Consider the following 14,294-nt stretch of genomic DNA (forward strand, 5'->3'; position numbering starts at 1 on the left):
GCTTTAGTCATGCGAATTTTTGTACATTTGCATTCTGCGCACAAAAAAATTGCATGTTAAAATGCCTGTGTGACTGAGCCCTTAACCAGTCGTATATTGTTGCTGACCTATTGATAGGATAGACCATTAATAGTAGATTGATGGGTGTCCACCACCCGGAATCCTTGCTGATCAGCTATTCGCCAGGTCAATGCACTCATACATAGAGATGCTTTCTGCAGGAAGCAGAAAGCTCCATTCTCACTGCAGTGGTCCAGCTTGGTATTACAGGTAAAGTTCCCTTGTGAACAGCTTATCAGCGATAACTCCTACTGACCTACTGTGACCAAAGGATATGCTATCAGTAGTTTACAACTGGACAACCCCTTTAGGTAAGCCTATTTTCATGACTATTATCAGTTTAAAATGCTGAGGTTAAAAGATTGAAACTATTGTCACTGCTGGCTTAAATCAAGTTATATAATTATATTTCACTGGAAAAGAGCCAAAAATGTAATACCTGATAAGGTGCAGAGCAGGCACGATCGCCACTAAGCAGGCACAATCGCCATAAGGTTTGCACAATGGCCGTAGGGTCGGGACAATGGTCGAAGAACCTAACAATATGCAGCAAGCCAGACTATAAACCAGAGGAGCCAAATTGTCCACTGCAGACCTATATACAGTCACCCACTCGGCCCAGCCCAGATTGGGGAGGGGAGACTGCATGCAACTAGATCTGTGTGAATGATACCAAAGAATATCTATAGTCTGGCTTGCTGCATACACTGCATACACTGCATTTTTGGCTATTGTTGGGTTCTACGGCCATTGTGCCGACCCTACGGCCATTGTGCCGACCTTATGGCGATTGTGCCTGCTCTGCACCTTATCAGGTATTCCAATTTGGGCTCTTTTCCAGTGAAATATCTTTTTGTGTTCCCCCTCACCTCTGTGATTTCAAGTTATATAATTAAATGTAGCAATTATCCAAATGACCTGCTATTAGCCACAGTCCTACCCCTCACACAACTGCTGTGTGGGTTCTATAAAATTCATGCTTTATAAATGTAAAGTGGGCTATATTTAATGATGAATCATATTTTTTGGCATTCATGCTACAAAATCTAACAATGAACATTAGGAAGGAAAGCTCAATGGAGAAAAATACCCACTATTTTAGAGTAAATTAACTTGGAATTTAATTCCCTGAAATTAAGTAAATAATATTTATGTTCTACATTTCTATTATTTATAACATATCACTTTTCATAGTAATAAATACATATGGATTTGTAGAGGAGTACAACATAAAAAATATATGCGCAAAGAATAACTAAACTGGCTATAATGTTCAGACCAAATTAGTTTGTGGCCTGGATAAAATGGCAAATATGAAACACCTTCCCAGGGTTCAGTTGTTGGACAATTACTTTGCTTTTATTACACAGTATTGGTTATAATGTTGTTTAGATTTCATGGAGCTACAGTATGTTGTAAACATCCAATGCCTAACGAAAACTAGCTTAACAAAAGTGCCATAAAAAAATAATCAATATAATAATACAGTTTTAGGCCAAAACTAATGTAATGTATACAAATGGTAAACATTAACACTAGAGATGAGCGAGCACCAAAATGCTCGGGTGCTCGTTGCTCGAGTCGAACTTTCCGCGATGCTCGAGGTTTCGTTTCGAGTAACGAACCCCATTGAAATCAATGGGCGACTCGAGCAATTTTGTATATCGCTGATGCTCGCTAAGATTTTCATTTGTGAAAACCTGGGAAATTCAAGAAAGTGATGGGAACGACACAGAAATGGATAGGGCAGGCGAGGGGCTACATGTTGGGCTGCATCTCAAGTTCCCAGGTCCCACTATTAAGCCGCAAGAGTGCCCCCCCCAACAATTTTTACTTCTGAAAAACCCTCATTAGCAAGGCATACCTTAGCTAAGCACCACACTACCTCCAACAAAGCACACTCACTGCCTACATGACACTCCGCTGCCACTTCTCCTGGGTTACATGCTGCCGAACCCCCCCCCGCACGACCCAGTGTCCACAGCGCACACCAAAGTGTCCCTGCGCAGCCTTCAGCTGCCCTCATGCCACACGCTGGCTTCATATTTTTATAAATAGTCACAGGCAGGTACAACTCCGCAATGGGAATTCCGTGTGCACCCACAGCATGGGTGGCTCCCTGGAACCTACCAGCGGTACATAAACAAATCCCATTGCAGTGCCCAGCACAGCTGAGGTAACGTCACATTAAATGCAGGTGGGCTTCGGCCCACACTGCATGCCCCAGTCAGACTGGGGCTCTTTATAAGTAGACACATGCAGTTACAACTCCTTGTAGACCGACAGCATAGGTGGGTCCCAGGAAGCCACCGGCGGTACATAAATAATTCCCATTGCATTGCCCAGCACAGCTGAGGTAACGTCAGATGAAATGCAGGTGGGCTTCGGCCCACACTGCATGCCCCAGTCAGACTGGTAATATATACCTTAACAGTAACCGCGTTGGTGGGAAATGGCCTCGCCACCATCATGTCTTTGAGAAGCCTCCGTTTCCACACCACAGTGACATAGCATTAGCAGCGGTATAGTCAGAGCCCAGAATTAGTAACATTTCAACGGTAGCATTAGGGACAGGCCCCAGTAACATATCACTAGCAGCAGTATAGGGGGAGCACAGTCTTAGTTCCATTTCAGTAGTAGTAGCAGTCCAGACAGGCCCAGTAACAATTCCGAAGCAGCAGTATAGGGGGAGCACAGTATTAGTTCCATTTCAGTAGTAGTAGCAGTCAAGACAGGCCACAGTGACATTCCCGTTGCAGCAGTTTAGAGAGATAACAATCTCTTTCACATTTCAGTAGTTGCAGTATAGACAAGGCCCCAGTTACATTTATGTAGCAAAAGTGTAGGCCAACCCCACACACCTTGCTGTAGCATGAGTGCGAAGCCCATAAAAATTACTAGGATTACACTGTAGGCGAGGGCCCAAAAAAATTGGTGTACCAACAGTACTAATCTACCTCAGAAAAATTGCCCATGCCCAACCAAGAGGGCAGGTGAAACCCATTAATCGCTTTGGTTACTGTGGCTTAATTTGTAACTAGGCCTGGAGGCAGCCCACTTAAAATAAAAATTGGTTCAGGTGCAAGTTTCAACGCTTTAATGAGAATTGAAATGTATAAACATTGTTTACAAAAGTCATATGACTGAGCCTTGTGGGCCTAAGAAAAATTGCCCGTTCGGCGTGATTACATGAGGTTTCAGGAGGAGGAGCAGGAGGAGGAGGATGAATAAAATACACAGATTGATGAAGCTAAAAGGTCCCCGTTTTTTTATGGTGATAGACAACGATGCTTCCATCCGCGGGTGCAGCCTACGTATTGTTTAGATACCGCTGCTGTCCGCTGGTGGAGAAGAGAAGTCTGGGGAAATCCAGACTTTGTTCATCTTTATGAATGTAAGCCTGTCAGCACTGTCAGATGACAGACGGCTACGCTTATCCGTGATGATTCCCCCAGCCGCACTAAACACCCTCTCTGACAAAACGCTAGCCGCAGGGCAAGCAAGCCCCTCCAGGGCATACAGTGTGAGTTCAGGCCACGTGTCCAGCTTCGACACCCAGTAGTTGTAGGGAGCAGAGGCATCACGGAGGATGGTCGTGCGATCGGCTACGTACTCCCTCACCATCCTTTCACAGTGCTCCCGCCGACTCAGCCTTGACTGGGGAGCGGTGACACAGTCTTGCTGGGGAGCCATAAAGCTGTCCAGGCCCTTAAAGACTGTTGCACTGCCTGGGCTGTACTTGCTGCTCGATCTCCGCACCTCCCCTGCTACCTGGCCCTCAGGACTGAGCCTTCTGCCACTAGCGCTGTCGGATGGGAATTTTACCATCAGTTTGTCCACCAGGGTCCTGTAGTATAGCATCACTCTCGAACCCCTTTCCTCTTCGGGTATGAGAGTGGAAAGGTTCTCCTTATACCGTGGGTCGAGCAGTGTGTACACCCAGTAATCCGTAGTGGCCAGAATGCGTGTAACGTGAGGGTCACGAGAAAGGCATCCTAACATGAAGTCAGCCATGTGTGCCAGGGTACCTGTACGCAACACATGGCTGTCCTCACTCGGAAGATCACTTTCCTCCTTCTCCTCCTCCTCCTCCTCCTCCTCCTCCGGCCATACACGCTGAAAGGATGACAGGCAAGCAGCATGGGTACCAGTGGGCCAAGCTGTCTCTTCCCCCTCCTCCTCATGCTCCTCCCCCTCCTCCTCCTCCTCAACGCGATGAGATATAGACATGAGGGTGCTCTGACTATCCAGCGACATACTGTCTTCCCCCGCCTCTGTTTCCGAGCGCAAAGCGTCTGCCTTTATGCTTTGCAGGGAACTTCTCAAGAGGCATAGCAGAGGAATGGTGACGCTAATGATTGCAGCATCACCGCTCACCATCTGGGTAGACTCCTCAAAGTTTCCAAGGATCTGGCAGATGTCTGCCAACCAGGCCCACTCTTCTGTAAAGAATTGAGAAGGGCTGACTCCCACTACGCCGCCCATGTTGGAGTTAGTATTCCGCTATAGCTCTACGCTGCTCATAGAGTCTGGCCAACATGTGGAGTGCAGAGTTCCACCGTGTGGGCACGTCGCACAGCAGTCGGTGCACTGGCAGATTAAACCGATTTTGCAGGGTCCGCAGGGTGGCAGCGTCCATGTTGGACTTGCAGAAATGTGCGCAGAGCCGGCGCACCTTTCTGAGCAGGTCTGACAAGCGTGGGTAGCTTTTCAGAAACCGCTGAACCACCAAATTAAAGACGTGGGCCAGGCATGGCACGTGCATGAGGCTGCCGAGCTGCAGAGCCGCCACCAGGTTACGGCCGTTGTCACACAGGACCATGACCGGTTGGAGGCTCAGCGGCGAAAGCCAGCGGTCGGTCTGCTCTGTCAGACCCTGCAGCAGTTCGTGGGCCGTGTGCATCTTCTCTCCTAAGCTGAGTAGTTTCAGCACAGCCTGCTGACGCTTGCCCACTGCTGTGCTGCCACGCCGTGCGACACCAACTGCTGACGACTTGCTGCTGCTGACATATCTTGATTGCAAGACAGAGGTTGCGTAGGAGGAGGAGAAAGAGGAGGGTAGTTTAGTGGAGGAAGCATACACCGCCGCAGATACCACCACTGTGCTGGGGCCCGCAATTCTGGGTGTGGGTAGGACGTGAGCGGTCCCAGGCTCTGACTCTGTCCCAGCCTCCACTAAATTCACCCAATGTGCCGTCAGGGAGATATAGTGGCCCTGCCTGCCTGTGCTTGTCCACGTGTCCGTTGTTAAGTGGACCTTGGCAGTAACCGCGTTGGTGAGGGCGCGTACAATGTTGCGGGAGACGTGGTCGTGCAGGGCTGGGACGGCACATCGGGAAAAGTACTGGGAACCGAGTAGCGCGGGGCCACCGCCGCCATCATGTTTTTGAAAGCCTCCGTTTCCACAAGCCTATACGGCAGCATCTCCAGGCTGATCAATTTGGCTATGTGCACGTTTAACGCTTGAGCGTGCGGGTGCGTGGCGGTGTACTTGCGCTTGCGCTCAAACGACGGCTGGACGCTGCACTGAGAGACACTGCTGGATGGGGCCGAGGACAGCGGAGGTGAGCGTGTGGGTGCAGGCCGGGAGACGGTCGTGCCTGTGTCCTCAGAGGGGGGTTGGATCTCAGTGGCAGGTTGGGGCACAGGGGGAGAGACAGTGGTGCAAACCGGAGGCGGTGAACGGCCTTCATCCCACCTTGTGGGGTGCTTGGCCACCATATGCCTGCGCATGCTGGTGGTGGTGAGGCTGGTGGTGGTGGCTCCCCGGCTGATCTTGGCACGACAAACCTTGCACACCACAGTTCGTCGGTTGCCTGCACTCTCACTGAAAAACTGCCACACCTTTGAGCACCTTGGCCTCTGCAGGGGGGCATGGCGCGAGGGGGCGCTTTGGGAAACAGTTGGTGGATTATTCGGTCTGGCCCTGCCTCTACCCCTGGCCACCCCACTGCCTCTTCCAACCTTTCCTGCGGCTGCAATTGCCTCCCCCTCTGAAGACCGGTCCTCAGTTGGCTTATCACACCAGGTGGGGTCAGTCACCTCATTGTCCAGCGGCTCTTCCTCCGAATCCTCTGTGCGCTTCTCCCTGGGACTTACTGCCCTTACTACTACCTCACTGATAGACAACTGTGTCTCATCATCATCGTCCTCCGCACCCACTGAAAGCTCTTGAGACAGTTGCCGGAAGTCCACAGCCTCATCCCCCGGACTCCGGGAACTTTGCAAAGGTTGGGCATCGGTCACAACAAACTCCTTCGGTGGGAGAGGAACCATTGCTGCCCAATCTGGGCAGGGGCCCGAGAACAGTTCCTGGGAGTCTGCCTGCTCCTCAGAATCTGTCATTTTCATGGAGTGAGGAGACTGGGAGGAAGGAGGAGCAGCAGCCAGAGGATTCAGAGTTGCAGCTGTGGACGGTGTAGAAGACTGGGGGGTCGATAGATTGCTGGATGCACTTTCTGCCATCCACGACAGGAGCTGCTCACACCGCTCAGTTTCTAATAAAGGTCTACAGCGTGGACCCATTAATTGTGAGATGAATCTGGGGACCCCAGAAACTTGCCTCTCTCCTAATGCCGCAGCAGTCGGCTGCGATACACCTGGACCAGGAGCTCGACCTGTGCCCACACCCTCACTTGGGCCTCCGTGTCCTCGCCCGCGTCCACGTACATGTCCTCTAGGCCTACCCCTACCCCTCAGCATGGTGTATTACGAGTAGAGCAGAAACAAAACGCTGTAATTAAATGTGCCGCTTATTGGCCTGTGGTTGGAGGCTGACTTCGCTTACGGAACGCACAGCAGAGCCAGGAAACAATTATGCGCAAGCCTGTAGTGAGAACTAGGTGCGTATGACTGAGCTTCTGCAATGCACAGCGCAGAACCAGTCAAGTGGCCAAAGGCCAGTGGTAGGCCTTAAGTATTTTGCTTCTATTTTTTAAAATGGTGAGGTGAAAAACCAGAGAGACACCGCATGCAGCGTATATTATGTGTACTTTTTCCCTGTGGCGGGATGACGGCGATCATGTAACAGGCACAGCAGAGCCAGGAAACAATTATGTGCAAGCCTGTAGTGAGACCTAGGTGCGTATGACTGAGCTACTGGTATTCACAGCGCAGAACCAGTCAAGTGGCCAAAGGCCAGTGGTAGGCCTTAAGTATTTTGCTTCTATTTTTTAAAATGGTGAGGTGAAAAACCAGACAGACACTGTATGCAGCGTATATTATGTATACTGTTTCCCTGTGGTGGGATGACGGCGATCATGTAACGGGCACAGCAGAGCCAGGAAACAATTATGCGCAAGCCTGTAGTGAGACCTAGGTGCGTATGACTGAGCTACTGGTATTCACAGCGCAGAACCAGTCAAGTGGCCAAAGGCCAGTGATAGGCCTTAAGTATTTTGCTTCTATTTTTTAAAATAATGAGGTGAAAAACCAGACAGACACTGTATGCAGCGTATATTATGTATACTGTTTCCCTGTGGTGGGATGACGGCGATCATGTAACGGGCACAGCAGAGCCAGGAAACAATTATGCGCAAGCCTGTAGTGAGACCTAGGTGCGTATGACTGAGCTACTGGAATTCACAGCGCAGAACCAGTGAAGTGGACAAAGCCCAGTGGTAGGCCTTAAGTTTTTTGCCTCAATTTTTTAAAATGGTGAGGTGAAAAACCAGAGACACCGCATGCAGCGGATATAATGTGTACTGTTTCCCTGTGGCGGGATGACGGCGGTCATGTAACGGGCACAGCAGAGCCAGGAAACAATTATGCGCAAGCCTGTAGTGAGACCTAGGTGCGTATGACTGAGCTACTGGTATTCACAGCGCAGAACCAGTCAAGTGGCCAAAGGCCAGTGGTAGGCCTTAAGTATTTTGCTTCTATTTTTTAAAATGGTGAGGTGAAAAACCAGACAGACACTGTATGCAGCGTATATTATGTATACTGTTTCCCTGTGGTGGGATGACGGCGATCATGTAACGGGCACAGCAGAGCCAGGAAACAATTATGCGCAAGCCTGTAGTGAGACCTAGGTGCGTATGACTGAGCTACTGGTATTCACAGCGCAGAACCAGTCAAGTGGCCAAAGGCCAGTGGTAGGCCTTAAGTATTTTGCTTCTATTTTTTAAAATGGTGAGGTGAAAAACCAGACAGACACTGTATGCAGCGTATATTATGTATACTGTTTCCCTGTGGTGGGATGACGGCGATCATGTAACGGGCACAGCAGAGCCAGGAAACAATTATGCGCAAGCCTGTAGTGAGACCTAGGTGCGTATGACTGAGCTACTGGAATTCACAGCGCAGAACCAGTGAAGTGGACAAAGCCCAGTGGTAGGCCTTAAGTTTTTTGCCTCAATTTTTTAAAATGGTGAGGTGAAAAACCAGAGACACCGCATGCAGCGGATATAATGTGTACTGTTTCCCTGTGGCGGGATGACGGCGGTCATGTAACGGGCACAGCAGAGCCAGGAAACAATTATGCGCAAGCCCGTAGTGAGACTTAGGTGCGTATGACTGAGCTGCTGCAATTCACAGCGCAAAACCAGGGAAGTGGACAAAGCCCAGTGGTAGGCCTTAAGTATTTTGCCTCAATTTTTTAAAATGGTGAGGTGAAAAAGCAGAGACACCGCATGCAGCGGATATAATGTGTACTGTTTCCCTGTGGCGGGATGACGACAATGATGTTACGGAACGCACAGCAGAGCCAGGAAACAATTATGTGCAAGCCCGTAGTGAGACCTAGGTGCGTATGACTGAGCTGCTGCAATTCACAGCGCAAAATCAGTGAAGTGGACAAAGCCCAGTGGTAGGCCTTAAGTATTTTGCCTCAATTTTTTAAAATGGTGATGTGAAAAACTAGAGACACCACATGCAGCGGATATAATGTGTACTGTTTCCCTGTGGCGGGATGACGGTGGTCATGTAACGGGCACAGCAGAGCCAGGAAACAATTATGCGCAAACCTGCTGTAACGCTTAGCTGGGTATTAATTAGCAACTACTACCCCCAGCAGACACGCAGTAAACTGAAGACGGTCACAGGCAGCCTAAATATAGTATGTTTTTGAAAAAGCCCACTGCCTATATAGCCAGTATACCTCTGACCCTGCCTCACCAGTTCTGCCCCTATAATGAGTAAAATGACTGCAGACTGAGGACGCTATGGTCTGCACGCCCCATATACCAAAAAAAAAAAGTGCAACACTGCTAAAAGCAGCCTCAACAGTACTGCACACGGTCAGATGTGGCCCTAAGAAGGACCGTTGGGGTTCTTGAAGACTGAAATAACACCTAACACTCTCCCTATAGCAGCAGCAGCATCAGCAGCACTTTCCCTGATCTCTGTCATCGTGCATCTGTGCCGAGCCGCGCGCGGGGCAGATTTAAATACTCTGGTGTCATCTGATCTCCCCAGCCACTCACTGCAGGGGGGGTGGGATAGGGCTGGAACGTCACAGAAGGAATTTGTAATGCCTTCCCTGTGCTTCTATTGGCCAGAAAAGCGCGCAAATTTCTCAGAGAAGGAAATGTAATGGAGTCGAGCACCGCGTGGTGCTCGTCTCTAGTAACGAGCATCTCGAACACCCTAACACTCGAACGAGCATCAAGCTCGGACGAGTACGCTCGCTCATCTCTAATTAACACATTTTACTTTTCAAACTAGACCTTACTGAAAGCATGGCCATAGACAAACATCAGCACTTGAATGTGATGAAGTTGAAATCATTATATTGTTTGTGCATTCTCTCGTAATATCAACTATTTTTGCTCTAAAATGTCCTATCTTTTGCTTCTGGTACAAGAAATAGCTAGCTAATGGTCACTTTATGTCATCCTGTTAATTTTCATGTGATGCAATCCTGTCACTCAGTCAACTTGGGGATCTACTCTTCTCTCTTCATCCTTATTAAACTCAAATACTTTTGGATCCTAAATAGAGATGAGCGAGCACCAAAATGCTCGAGTGCTCCTTACTCGAGTCGAACTTTCAGTGATGCTCGAGAGTTCGTTTCGAGTAACGAACCCCATTGAAGTCAATGGGCGACTCGAGCATTTTTGTATATGACTGGTGCTCCGTTAAGGTTTTCATTTGTGAAAATCTTAGCAAATCACCAAAGTCATGTAAAAAACACAGAAATGGTTAGGGCAGGCGAGGAGCAACATGCAGGGCTGCATTTCGGGCTCCTATTAAGCCACAATAGTGGCAAGAGTGAGACCCCCCCCCCCTTCCCCACTGTCAGCATAACGATCGTTCTCCTCTGCCACAGCTGTAACAGCTGTGGCAGAGAAGAATGATGTTAGCCCATTGAATTCAATGGAGCCGGCAATACAGCCGGCTCCATTGAAGGCACTGGGCTGCCAGCGAGCGCGGGATGAATTTTCGGGAAGGGCTTAAGAATATAAGCCCTTACCTGAAAAAGAAAGATTTTAGTGGAAAAAAGAATAAAAATGCAGGCATTCTCTTCAATGGAGCCGCTGCTGCTGCCGGCGACTCCATTGAAGACAATGGTCCGCTGGCACACCTGAATTCTTTTTCAGGGAAGGGCTTTACATATAAGCCATTCCCTGGAAATGAATTAAAAGTGATTTAAAAAACAAAAAAATAGATACTCACCTCCCTTCAGCTCCCTCCCTTGAGGCATGTCTGACTCACACCCCCTTCACACCCACTGCAGGCCGGCCGCGCTGAACTCCATCTGCCGGGACAAGGTTAGTATATATATTTTTTTGATTTTTACACATTTCTGGATGAATTGCAGGGAAGGGCTTATATATTTAAGCCCTTCCCGACAATCCATCCCGCGATCGCCGGCAGCCCATTGCTTTCAATGGAGCCGGCTGTATTGCCGGCTCCATTGAATTCAATGGTCAGTGCTCGTTTAATCGAGACGAGTACCGCGTGGTGCTCGTCTCGAGTAACGAGCATCTCGAACACCCTAATACTCGAACGAGCATCAAGCTCGGACAAGTATGCTCGCTCATCTCTAATCCTAAATAATGGAACATTTTTAAGCCCTGCCTAAATTCTACACAGATAGACCCCTGAAATGCCAGAAATGTCCCTTTTAATGCAATAATTCAATTAAGAGGAGGAATATCAGCAAGTATGCACTCAATCTACACATATAATTAAAGCAGAATTAAACTTTCAGATGACCTTTCAGTATAGGCTGTCATATGTGTACATGGTAACATACATAGTATGTTAGGCTGAAAAAAGACATATGTCCATCTAGTTCATTCTATTGCCCCCAAATGATGATTGTTGGAGAAATCTCTTTATTGTCACCTGATATAATTATACATAATTATTAGGTTTCCCCTCAGCTGTCTTTTTTCCAAACTAAATAATCCCAATGTTGATAACTTATCTGGGTATAGTAGCCCACCCTTTCTATTTATTACTTAGTTACCCGCCTTTGAACCTGCTCAAGCTCTGATATCTTCTTGAGTATCAGAGTCCAAAACTGTTCACAATATTCCATGTGTGGTCTAACCAGTGACTTGTAGAGAGGAAGAACAATGCTCATGTGCCCCTATACGTCTTTTAATGCACCTCATGATCCTTTTTGCCTTGGCAGCAGCTGCCTGACATTGGATGCTCCAGTTAAGTTTACAGTTAACTAAAACCCCCAAGTCCTTTTCCATGTCAGTTACCCAGTGTTTTCCCCATTCAGTGTGTAATGGTGACATGCATTTCCTCTGCCCATGTGTATAACATTTCATTTATCAGTGTTAAACCTCATCTGCCACTTTTCTGCCCAAGCCCCTAACTTATCCAGATTCGCTTGCATTCTGTCTTCTCCTGCGTTAATTACTTTACACATTTTTGTTTCATCTGAAAATATTACTATTTTACTGAGCAATCTTTCTACTAGGTCATTAATAAATATATTAAAAAGACGAGGGGCAAATACTGCCTGGTGTGCTACCACACTAGTAATGGTGACCCAATCAGAGTATGCACCATTTATAACCACCCTCTGCTTCCTATCATTCAGACACTTACTTACCCACTTACACACATTCTTTTACCCAGACCAAGCATTCTCATTTTATATACCAACCTTTCATGCGGCACAGTATCAAACACATTGGAAAAGTCCAGATACACAAGATTCGGTGACTCTCCCCCGTCTAATCTGGAACTTACCTCCTCGTAGAAGCTGATCAGATTGGCTTGACAGGAGCGATCTCTCAAAAACCCATGTGGATATGGAGTTATACAGCTATTTTCCTTGAGGTACTCCAGGATGACATCTCTTAGAAACCCTTTAAACATTTTACCCACAATAGAAGTAAGACTTACTGGTCTGTAGTTTACTGGCTATGACATGACTTGCATCCTGCGTTTTAACCAGTTTTCCCCTCTGCAGTTTCTAATTATAATTCAATACACCAAGAAGAGACCCTAAATTGACTTAGCTTATAGCTTAAAGGGGTTGTCCCGCGAAAGCAAGTGGGGTTATACACTTCTGTATGGCCATATTAATGCATTTTGTAATGTACCTTGTGCATTAATTATGAGCCATACAGAAGTTATCAGAAGTTATTCACTTACCTGTTCCGTTGCTAGCGTCCTCGTCTCCATGGTGCCATCTAATTTTCAGCGTCTAATCGCCAGATTAGACGCGCTTGCGCAGTCCTGTCTTCTTCTTTTCTGAATGGGGCCGCTCGTGCCGGAGAGCGGCTCCTTGTAGCTCCGCCCCGTCACGTGCCGATTCCAGCCAATCAGGAGGCTGGAATCGGCAATGGACCGCACAGAAGACCTGCGGTCCACCGAGGGAGAAGACCCCGGCGGCCATCTTCACCAGGTAAGTAAGAAGTCACCGGAGCGCGGGGATTCAGGTAAGCACTATCCCGTTTTCTTTTTTAACCCCTGCATCGGGTTTGTCTCGCGCCGAACGGGGGGCTATTGAAAAAAAAAAAAAAACGTTTCGGCGCGGGACAACCCCTTTAAATCTAAAAACATTTTGTTAATCTCATAAAAAAATAAAATCATGCAAGTATCATGCTAGAAATATGTGGATATACATGCTATATTAATATATGACCTAATATCGCAAAATATGTGCACAATCCAATATAATAAATGCACTTAATATATAACATTACAAAAGGCATAAGTATTGTTTAAATCATTGATCTATCTGAGAATCCTGTGTATGTTAACTCAATGTCAATGCACCACATTAATTAGCATAGTAATCACATTATAACACAAAATATGCATAAAAACTGAAGGACATTATCAATACATTAGCAATAAGCATCATATTTCCTGTAACAAATCCACACAGGAACCCCTGTGCCCCAATGCAGGTTTTCCTTAGTTTTGTCAATGATAAATATTTTAGCCTTGCTAGTCTTGGTCTAGGGGTGATGATGAACATGCAATAGTGTCCTTTCTGAAACATGTGTTTCAGGGAAAAATGCCATTGAATTACAGCATCCGTATGGGTTAAATATTCTCCACAATTGCTATCGTGAAACTTTATTAGTTGTAAATAGAGTTGAACGAACACACTTTGCCGAGCTTGATGCTTGTTCAAGTATTAGCATACTCGATGGTGCTCATTACTCGAATGAGCATCAAGCCGTGTTCGACCACTCCCCAGCTTTTGGCTCCTCCCCCTGTGACGTGCCTGTTTTGGCCCCTCCCTGCCACGATGCAGCGTGCGTCATTGGCAAATTTTTGTCTGGCAGGAAGGAGAGAGGGAGAGAGAGAGAGAGAGAGAATAAACCAAAAAAAAAAAAAGTTCGGCTCCCAGCGTCCCACATACAAAAATGCTTGAGTCTCCCACTGTAGTCAATGGTGTTTGTTAGTCAAGTAGATCTCTCGAATAATGCGGACCCGAGCATTTGGTGCTCGCTCATCTCTAGTTGTAACTGAAGTATTTTTTTAACATTCATGTGCTTGCTGTATATGGGTTTGCCTTTATGTTATACATAGTTACATGGTGTTTACATCACTATGTTATATAATTTTGTTTATGTTAGTTATTCGAGATCAATAAAGTTATTTATATATATATATATATATATATATATACACAAATACTATTTTATACAACTGCATTTATAGAAAGCAATGACATAATGATCAGTACTCTCCTATTACCACGAGCTCTACATCTGTATAATTTATAAATACTCTGTATGCTAAGCTTGCCAGTTTCTCATCCACAAGATATGTTTCATTACAATAATCAGATATTGGCTTACATGATTAAG

Source organism: Eleutherodactylus coqui, chromosome 2 (assembly GCF_035609145.1).
Source record: "Eleutherodactylus coqui strain aEleCoq1 chromosome 2, aEleCoq1.hap1, whole genome shotgun sequence".
In the NCBI taxonomy this organism is placed as follows: Eukaryota; Metazoa; Chordata; class Amphibia; order Anura; family Eleutherodactylidae; genus Eleutherodactylus; species Eleutherodactylus coqui.